Genomic DNA, 9,969 nt, shown 5'->3' with positions numbered 1-9,969 from the left:
AGGGTAGTGGCCCGATGGTACCGACCGGGGGAACCGACTCGGAAACCGGAGCACAAAGGGGGGTACTCAGACCCTGAAGCGAGGTCCAGAAGCCACTGGACTGAGTTAATTAACTGATTGCGGTCTGGACTATAGGTCCTTTCCCACCCAAAGCCCCGACTGAACAGAACAGCCCAACGAGGGGATGGAAAGCCACCGCACAGGCAGAGAGATCCCACGAGCCAGCGTCTGTGGACAAAACAGCTCTCCCGACATCCACAAAGCCGGGGAGCGGACTCCCGTCGCTGAAGCGCAGGCAGTCCACCGTTACACAACATGGTGCAGGAAAAAGGCAGAGACCACCAACCGGGTGGGGGACCCGACTCAGCCGGCTGCAGGCACCGACCACCATCAACTTGTTTTACCAGAGACTTGTGTGTGTTACTAATCGTGAGTGCCCTCAGTGCCCTCCGGCCGCGCACCTCTCTGCACCGCCCAACCACACAAAACCTAACGGGTCCCGGGGCCATCATCCCTGCCCACGGAGGGGTTAATATCTTGCTGCATAAACATCTCCCCCGGGTGCCCCGTAACTGCAGCGGTTGTGTACCTTCACCACATCCCGTGGGTGGCGTCACAAACTTAACCACGTTTCCGTCCGTACACCTACGTCCCCTAAACCGCCAGCCCCTTTCAAATTGAAGTGACCACAGGGACCCCTGGGTCCGGAGACGCTCGAGCCACCTACCAGCGAGCCCGGATCCGAGCGGCTTGGCTGCAGCCGAGTGTGGGGCGGTACACCAGCGTTCTCTCGGAACGTGTCTTCAGTGCTGCTGGGTGTGTGTTGACAGATAAGTGCACGCGTCTGTCCAGTGACAATGTGGACAGACTAATGTTCATCAAGATGAACAAGTCATGGATCCGCAAGGACTTTTCTACCCCTGTGTCATCCTGGGGAGACTAAAGGCTTGTGGATTTTTGAATGTGCTTCATGAATATAACCATTTTAAGTTTGTAACTGTGGGAAAATTGATGCCACTTAAGTGGTGTCTGTGCCCAAATTTAGCGAAATAATTTCTGCCATAGAAAGGGACGCACGTATGCAGGAGTATCAGCAGAAGCTGTTACACAATTTTAGATCAGCTTTTCCACTAAACACCAGTGGTGCCCACATTGAATCTCACCGCTTTGTCATGGCTAGGAGGAAATGGTCTTTTACTTGTCCACATCTGAGGGACCGAGGGCTGGCTGCTGTGCTGAGACGGCGTTGAGTAGTGTGTCCCTGCAGAGTTGCAAATTTGGTCATATACAAAATGAGTGGAAAAAGGCCAGATGCTGGTGGAAAGGGGAATAGGAGTGTTGGAAAGGGAAAAAAGTTTGTGTCCGTCGGGTTGGTGGTAAAGCAACAGTAACATCTGCTGAAGAAACACCATCTGTTACGGGAGGACTGGCAGATTAGGATAAGGTGGTATATATCCCAATCGCCAGTAGCAGTCCACCGTGCTCCCAGATGGAAAAGGAGATTGCTGGCAACCCGAAAAATTGGGCAGAGGATACAGAGCTGCGTGGCTCTCAAACTAATAGTAGCCTAAACCGTGTTAGACGACACTCAGATCAGGAGACTGTGAACCCTGTTAGCATCACAGGGTCCACACACCCAGCCCAGGAACTCCCTGTTAACAACACAGGGGCCCTGGGGTACGCTGTCCGTGTGTGTAGGGGGCACACCTGTGGACAGCAGCAGCAGCAGCAGCCTAGTTAATGCTACTGGGCTACACTAGCAGGACTGGTAGGACAGGAGCTGGCCGTAACTGTGCCGCATTACCAAGTGTGGTGGCGTCCAGAACCGACGCCCTATCCATGCCTACCTCTGTCCTAAAGTTGCAATGGGTTCAACGCATGGAGATGCGCTCTGTCTGAGCATAATAGAAGACTGCGCACCTCCATGTTGTCTCCAGGCCCTTTTATAACCTGGGTCCGCCCCATCCCATGGTGGACCACAATGCACCTCCAGGAGCCAATAGCAGAGTGCCACGTCATCAGTGACATAATGTTCTGATGAACAATGATGAGGTGCCAAGTCATAGGGGCGGGCCTCTGCGAGCCAGTCCGGAGTGGCCACATCATCAGGACACCTGATGCCCATCAGGTCTATAAGTGCCTGAGCATGCTCAGTAGCCTGAACAACAGTCTCAGAAAACAGACTATCAGCTTGAGCATGCTCAGTAGGCACTAAACAGGAATTAGACACGGCACGGAGTCAAAGTACCTGTGCAAAGAGGCGTTTTGCACTAAGTGTGGGAGCATGCTCAGTAGCTCGAACTGAGGACTTAGCCTCAGGAATGGCACAGTCAGGCTGAGCATGCTTACTAGGCAAAACACTGGACTTAGGCTGTGGCTGGAGTAAATCGGCACACGCATGCGCACTAGCCGCCTTTCCACACTTAGATGTGGAGGAGGAAGCAGCCAGCTGGACGACCCAAGGCACGGCCAAAAATGGCAGCCGACGCCTGGGCGCAGCTGGAACCGCAGCAGGCTGCTTACGGCTACGACGGCACCGATTTGTAACACCATCTTCCAGCCAAAATAAGATGTCTACTTCTTCCCGTGGATAATCTGATATGATCTCTTTGTTACGGACACAACCATTGCTACCAAATGTAGATGAGGCACCAAAACAGCAGGTGCTTGAATAGATCTCAAGTACTCCCTCAAGTGGCCTCTCCTCCACCGCAACTTCAATATCCCAAATACTCCATTCCTCTGTCGTGTCACCCCAATCGCACTTGCTTCCTACCAGCTGTAAAGTCTCCACCCGCCCTGCTGAGATGGTTGTGTCTGCAGAGCTGTTCAGTCACACTATAGCCTGGGAATCAGAGGTCTGCTCCAAAGCTGCAGTGAGTCCAGACAAGGAAATGATCTGCACTGATGCCCAGAAGCTTTGTGAGTCGGATCCAGGCCCAGATGAAAAAGGTTCTGAGCATAATGTAGACCCTCATTCCCAAACTGTAACTCCTCTTGGTGGAGACAATGGGGAACATGCTGATGAGACTCAGATACCTTATTGGAATGACAACTTTACTATTCGGTCAGGGCAGGAAGAGGTTGGCTCTGAGGAGTCAGGACGAGGGGAATGAGAACAAACAGGGTGATGATGAGGTTGGAGACCCCACTTACTGTCAACCCACAGTCAGCCAGTCGATGAGGTCAGCAGAGGAGGTGAAGGAGGATGTTACTGATGACGAGGTTAGGTTGTACCTTCCTGGACAGAGACAGAGTACTGAAAGCACGTCAACAAGTGCATCCTCAGCCGCAACTCTGCCTCTGAGCAGAAGTCATGGTGGCTCAGAGACAGCCTGTAAGCCTTGCCTAGCCTGGGCCTTTTTTGACATCGCAAAGGATCACCCAACTCATGTCAGCTGTAAGATTTGTCACCAATCTGTAAGTAGAGGCCAAAAACTCACTAGTTTGAGTACTTCATCCATGAACCGTCACATGAATATGAAGTGATAGGGTGAGGGTGTATTGATGACCTTTATCCACTGTGAATGCAAGATGCTTATTTGCCGTTCATTGTATGCATTGTTATTCACATGTAAAAGGGTAAGAGTGTATAAATGACCTTTATTCACTGTAAATGAAAAATGCTTATTTACTGTCTATTGTATGCATTATTGTTGACCACCCACAAGGGGCCGCTGTTTTGCATCTGCCTTTGACTGTTTGGTCACTATAGCAACAGCAAACCGGTCTTCGGCTGTGGACTTTGAGACTGGAGGAGGTGCTGTATGTGAGCTGAAGGAAAAGCGAAAGGTGTGCGTAACAGAAAGGAGCCGCCGCAGAAACACTTAGGTGGATTGTGAGGAGACTCGTGTTGGAGTTTGGTGAGGAGGACCGTAACGCGTATGAGCAGCATCCTGTGCCGGAGAACGCCATTCTTCAGTTGCTGGCTGTACTGATTACCGTGAGAGGATCGTCAAGTCTGTATTTATGGCAGCTGGACATCACAGTACTCGGGTACGATAGGCTGGACCCAGGACTGCGTACATGCAACAATTTGTTTTGGTAACAAAACACATATCTGTTCTGCTTAGGCCGACTATATAGACAATAAGACTTGCTGACTCTGCTCTCTCAGTTTGTCAGTTACAGTTAAAATCTTAAAGGGACAGCAACACATGTTTGCATTGACTGTTGCTTTACAAGATTTTCAGGACTGTGTTGCTGAGCTGTGTGGTTTGCCTTACCACATTTTTCATCTGCCTTATCTGTGAGGCTTCAGCAAACAAGGGTATTCAGGGGGGGATTAATGGGTTTTGTCTATGTTTAGGTAGATAAGTTGTAAGCTCTTGTGCTGCACCACTGGTAGGTCATGCTCGCACACACACACACACACACACACAAGCACACGCACACGCACACACACACACACACACACACACACACAAACACACACACACACACAATTACTCCTGCTACCCAGAGGGATTACCAGGTATTAGGCAACTGTTTAGATAGTCCCTTGGTTAGGCAAAGGTTGGTGATAAGGCGGTATAAATCGCCATCACGACTGGCGCAGCATAGGGGTGTAGGCTTTTGGATTTGTGAATAGATTGTTCAATTCTTTCTGTTTTATGCATGGTTTTTATTGTTTGTTTTGTTAAAATTAAACAATCATTTATCAACCCAACTGCCTAGAGTCCTTTTCCTGGTGCATGGTTTGCTATATACTGGGGAGCCCACCCTGTACACGACTTTAAATGAAGCATTGTGACACCTGCCTGGATCCACAGACTCAGATGGGCTGTAAAGGGGAGGCTAGAGGAAAGCCACTCACCAAGCAGGACCCCCAGAACCCTGAAACCCTTTAACCCCTCTACAGGTATTTGGAATTACACAGGGAACTGGAGATCACTACCAGTAGAAGGCTGCAGTCCGATGAGAGTAGTAGTCAGGCAGGGTCAAACCAGGAATTGCGGAACAGGGACAGAATCGGCAGGCAATGACGTAGTCAGCAAACGTAGCAGAGGTCAAATCCGGATCGGGCAGCAAGGTACAAAAACAGTAGGCAGGAGGGTAGTCAGAAAACACGCAGAAGTCAACACACAGGAATCACCAAACAGAATAGGACATAACAGGAGACAGGAAAATCAGAACTATCTCTGGCAGTGGTCATGTGATAGGAGGGGGAATAAGAAGGGTGTGGTGTCTTCCCATTGGCTGTAGCTGAACGCTGGCAACTTCAGCTGGAAGACACATGCCACCCACAGCCAGCCAGCGGTACTGCAGATCCCAAGCTAACCCAGCCCAGTGGATGATCGGAGTCTGCGCCCACCGCTGGCATCGACTCCTCTCCCATCACCAGCACCATCCACGGCAGGAACACGGCGTCGCCTGGCGATCGGAGCAGAAGTCGCTGGAGCAGACTCCGGCGGTGACGTAACAAGCATAAGTCGCAGTGGGAAGGTCACTGTGCTACAATACGGCCTAGCGGGGTGGGGCAACCACCGTCTGCCCCATCAAGTGCATCTGCATGCTCTTCATCTTCTGTGACTGTGGGGACAGCAGTCACACATGCTTTTGGATGCAGACCTTCCACCTCTTTACCCGCAACAGGCAGTGTGATTGGCAGGTCGTCAGTTGTTTTGGAAGTGGAAACAGCTGCTGGTGTTGAGATCTCTCAGACATCGAGAGCACCACCTTTGGATGAAGGCAACATTATATCTATGCCTGCACCTTCCTCACAGATTGGCTGCACTAGCTGCAGTTACAAATTGGCTACTAGAGATGGAGAGGTGGGTAGCTTTCTTGACAGCAGTGGTACGTCACTGACTATCACAGACACTGATACTATGCCCCAAAGAATTGCCTGGACTACCTGCAGTTAAAAATTGGCTAGTAGAAATGGAGAGGTGGTGTAGCTTTCTTGACAGCAGTGGTACATCACTGACTATCACAGACACTGATACTATGCCCCAAAGAATTGCCTGCACTTTTTGTAGTTAAACATTGGCTAGAAGAAATGTAGAGGTGGTGTAGCTTTCTTGACAGCAGTGGTACGTCACTGACTGTTACAGACACTGATGCTATGCCCCAAAGAATTGCCTGGACTACCTGCAGTTAAAAATTGGCTAGTAGAAATGGACAGGTGGTGTAGCTTTCTTGACAGCAGTGGTAGGGCACTGACTATCACAGACACTGAAACTATGCCCCAAAGAATTGCCTGAGCTGATTTAGACAGACGCTGTGAAAAACCCTTGCACAGCGCTGGCACAGACCTGCCTAGCACAAATGGCTATGAACTGCTCTAATCTAGCCCTGAAAAGAGCTGAAATTACAAGTAGTTCCTAATCCCTATACCGATGTGTAGATTGCACTGTATAAGTGTATAGCATTCACAGCAGCAGCAGCGGGAGCCGTGACTAACACACACCCACAGCACTGAGAGGCGGCGATGGGGAAAATGGCCTGGTCTTATAGGGAAAGGACATGTGACATGCACAGCCAATGAAATATCATAACCTAAAAAACGTTCTGGTCCGCCCCCACGCCTGGTCTGCCTACCCTCCCTGCTTTAAATATGATGCAAGGTAATATACTTTAGGCCGTTTTTGCTACCCTTTTATTGAGGGATTATTGACGAGATCTTGTTATTATCTGCATTATATTTTTCCTCTGTGGCGGTCTTTTGGGCTATTGTATTTTTGAACATTCATTTCATATTCATATAATAGCTTGTCAGCAGGTGCTACTGCCATCTTGTGGCTAGTCCAGGTATCTCCGTGGGTTGTTCTCTGTGCAGGTGTTTTTCCATCTCCTCCTGCTACCACTGTGCACTACTGTATCACCTCGTATTTAATAAATTCAATTTGTATTCAACTTGATATTTCCTGTGGTCCTTCTTTCCCTGTATCCCCCTCTTTTTATATACTGTTTACATCTTCACTGGGATTACATTCTTTAGGTTTTATAGCCAATGAAACATGCCCTTGCTTGTCTGGCAAAAATCTACTTTGCTGTGTGTGTGTCTGTGATTGGCTGACAGCCTGGCCCGCCCCACTTTACGCGCGGTTAGGAAAAAAAATTCTTTTTTCAGCCATTCTTTCAGCACTCAGCAGCACTGATCTATACCTCGTCTCCCCCGCACACTATACGCTGAATTTTGCTAATATCATTATTAACAGTGACTGACAGTATTACAGTGAAATGCCAGCTAGTAACTAACTACGCTTTTGGTGATCAAACCGTTATCAAACGGTAACTCAAACGGTCGAACGTTAAGCAATTCGTTCAAGTTCGTCGAACGACTCGAACATCGCCCAAAACAACTCGAATTTGAAATTGGCGAACGGTTCGATTTGAACATCGCTCATCTCTACTGTTCACAAATGCTCTCCATCCAACCTCACTCAGCTCAAGCTATTTACAAAGGAGGAATGGGCAAGAATTTCAGTCTCTCGATGTGCAGAACTGATAGAGACATACCCCAAGCGACTTGCAGCTGTAATCGCAGCAAAAGGTGGCTCTACAAAGTGTTAACTTAAAGGGGACGGATAATATTGCACGCCCCACTTTTCAGTTATTTATTTTTTTAAAAAGTTTAAAATAAGCACTACATTTTGTTCAACTTCACAATTGTGTCCCACTTGTTGTTGATTCTTCACCATAACATTAAAAATTTTATCTTTATGTTTGAAGCCTGAAATTTGGGAAAAGCTTGAAAAAGTCAAGGGGGCAAAATACTTTCGCAAGGTACTGTATATATATATTTTTTTCCCCCTCTCCCTCTTTTCTCTTCTTTGTAAATTTTTTCATTTCTTCTAAAGCAATATCGATATGGAATGTTATTCAAATGTTTTTAATGTTTTTTTGACAATTGTGATTTATTTACTGATCGTACATTGCACTGACCAGCCACCTGCCTTTTTTTGAAAATTTGTGGGCGGTCTTGAATTCAGTTGTTACTTAGACAAGTGTATTTAAGGAGAGGAGACTGATGTAAAAGTAAGGTTGATTTTTCTGTAATAATTGTCCTGAAGAAGGAGGCTGCGTCCTACGAAATGTGTAGACCTGATTGAATAAAAGAGAAATTAATCAACTTCTGGATGTTTGATGTCAGCGCAGCATATCCCGGTTTCCTTTTTCCACATCTCTAAAACAGATAGTTATGTCATAGGACAAACCAACTTTATTGTGGCAGGCCCAAAGATGTTTTCCACAGCCGGTTTGACTGTACCATTGCCCACTTCACTCTTCAAAAGTACCTCTCAGACATACCAAAAACACAGCACTACATACACTCCTCAACAGTGAAATTCCAACCTAAGTAGGAAAAGTCATGGAATTCTGAAAATCACTGGATGGATAAATATGCAGTTGATAAGAAAATGATATAACAAAATGTAAATAATTTTCAAAGTATCTCGTATTCAGTATTGAGTATAAGCACAACGTGCAGAAATGCACACACTTTTTCGCTTGGCTGCTATCAATGAGTCAATGAGGTTATTAATGGTTGTCTGAAGAATGTTCTGCCACGCTGAATGCAATTGGGCACACTACTTGTCAAGATCTGTTGCTGACAGCTCCCTTTGCAATTAATGAACAATGATATAGACGGGAGGCAAGTCCAGAAACGTTGCAGGCCTCAGTAGCATAAGTAAGTCACGCTGGCACGTGTAACACGAAGCCTGAAGTTGTGCTAAAGAACCGTATTTGGGACACTTTGGAAAAATTTGAGAGCAGCATGTAGAGATAGAAACCCTGATTCTAGCGATGTGTCATTTACTGAGCTGTTTGCTGTAGTTGCAATCACTATTTTATCAGGATATTATCACCAGAGGACTTGTACACCTGTGTCCATGTAGTCCTCCATATTCATAATCTTTGTATACAGTTGAAAGTAGAAGTTTACATACACTACCTAAAAAGACATAGATGCATGTTTTTCTCACTATCTGACATGAAGTCAGAGTACACATGCGTTTATTGAGCAACATCTCAAGACATCAGCCAGGAACTTAAAGCTTGGGTGGAAATGGGTCTTCCAATGAACAACGACCCGCAGCATACTGCGAAACTGGTTACAAAGTGGCTTAAAGGGAACCTGTCAGGTGCAATATGCACCCCGAACCACGAGAAGTTCTGGGTTTATATTTCTAATACCTACCTATCTGTCCCAGGCTATACTACTATACATAAAGAGATCTTTAGAAAAAGTATTTCTAAAGATCCTTTATGATATGCTAATGAGCACAGCGACTAGTTGCAAGGGCATTATATCCCCCGGTTAGTCCGACCTCTTAGCATGTTAGCACGCCTACAGGGGTGTGCTAACATGCTATTCAATGCCCATTGCCCAGCATCATCGGTGGTGATGCACGTAATTGTGTCCATTGTCACCACCTCTTAGATGTCAGATTTAGGATCAGTGCGCATGATCAGAACTCACCGCACTTCTGGTCATGCGCACTATGAAGCCAGGTGTATGTATCCTTGGTTCAGAGAGGTCTAGGGCGCATGATTGGAAGTGCGGTGATTTCTGATCATGCGCACTGGCTCTAAATCTGGCATATGAGAGGTGGTGACAACGGACACAAGTACGTGCATCACCACCGATGATGCTGGCCAATGGGCATTGAATAGCCTGTTAGCACGCCCCTGTGGGCTTGCTAACATGCTAAGAGGGCGGAATGAGCACAGAAACTAACGGCCTTGTGACTAGTCCCTGCGCTCATTAACATATCATAAAAGATCTTTAAAAATACTTTTTCTAAAGATCTCCTTATCTATGCTTCTAGATACAGGAACGGATAGGCAGGGATTAGCAATATGCACCCAGAACTGCTCATGATTCTGAGTGCATATTGTACCTGACAGGTTCCCTTTAATGATAACAAAGTCAATGTTTTGGAGTGTCCATCACAAAGCCCTGATCTAAATCCTATTGAAAATTTATGGGCAAAGCTGTAAAGGCAGGTGCGAGCAAGG

This window comes from Anomaloglossus baeobatrachus, chromosome 3 (genome assembly GCF_048569485.1).
Source record: "Anomaloglossus baeobatrachus isolate aAnoBae1 chromosome 3, aAnoBae1.hap1, whole genome shotgun sequence".
Lineage (NCBI taxonomy): Eukaryota > Metazoa > Chordata > Amphibia > Anura > Aromobatidae > Anomaloglossus > Anomaloglossus baeobatrachus.
This window is presented reverse-complemented; position numbering follows the sequence as displayed.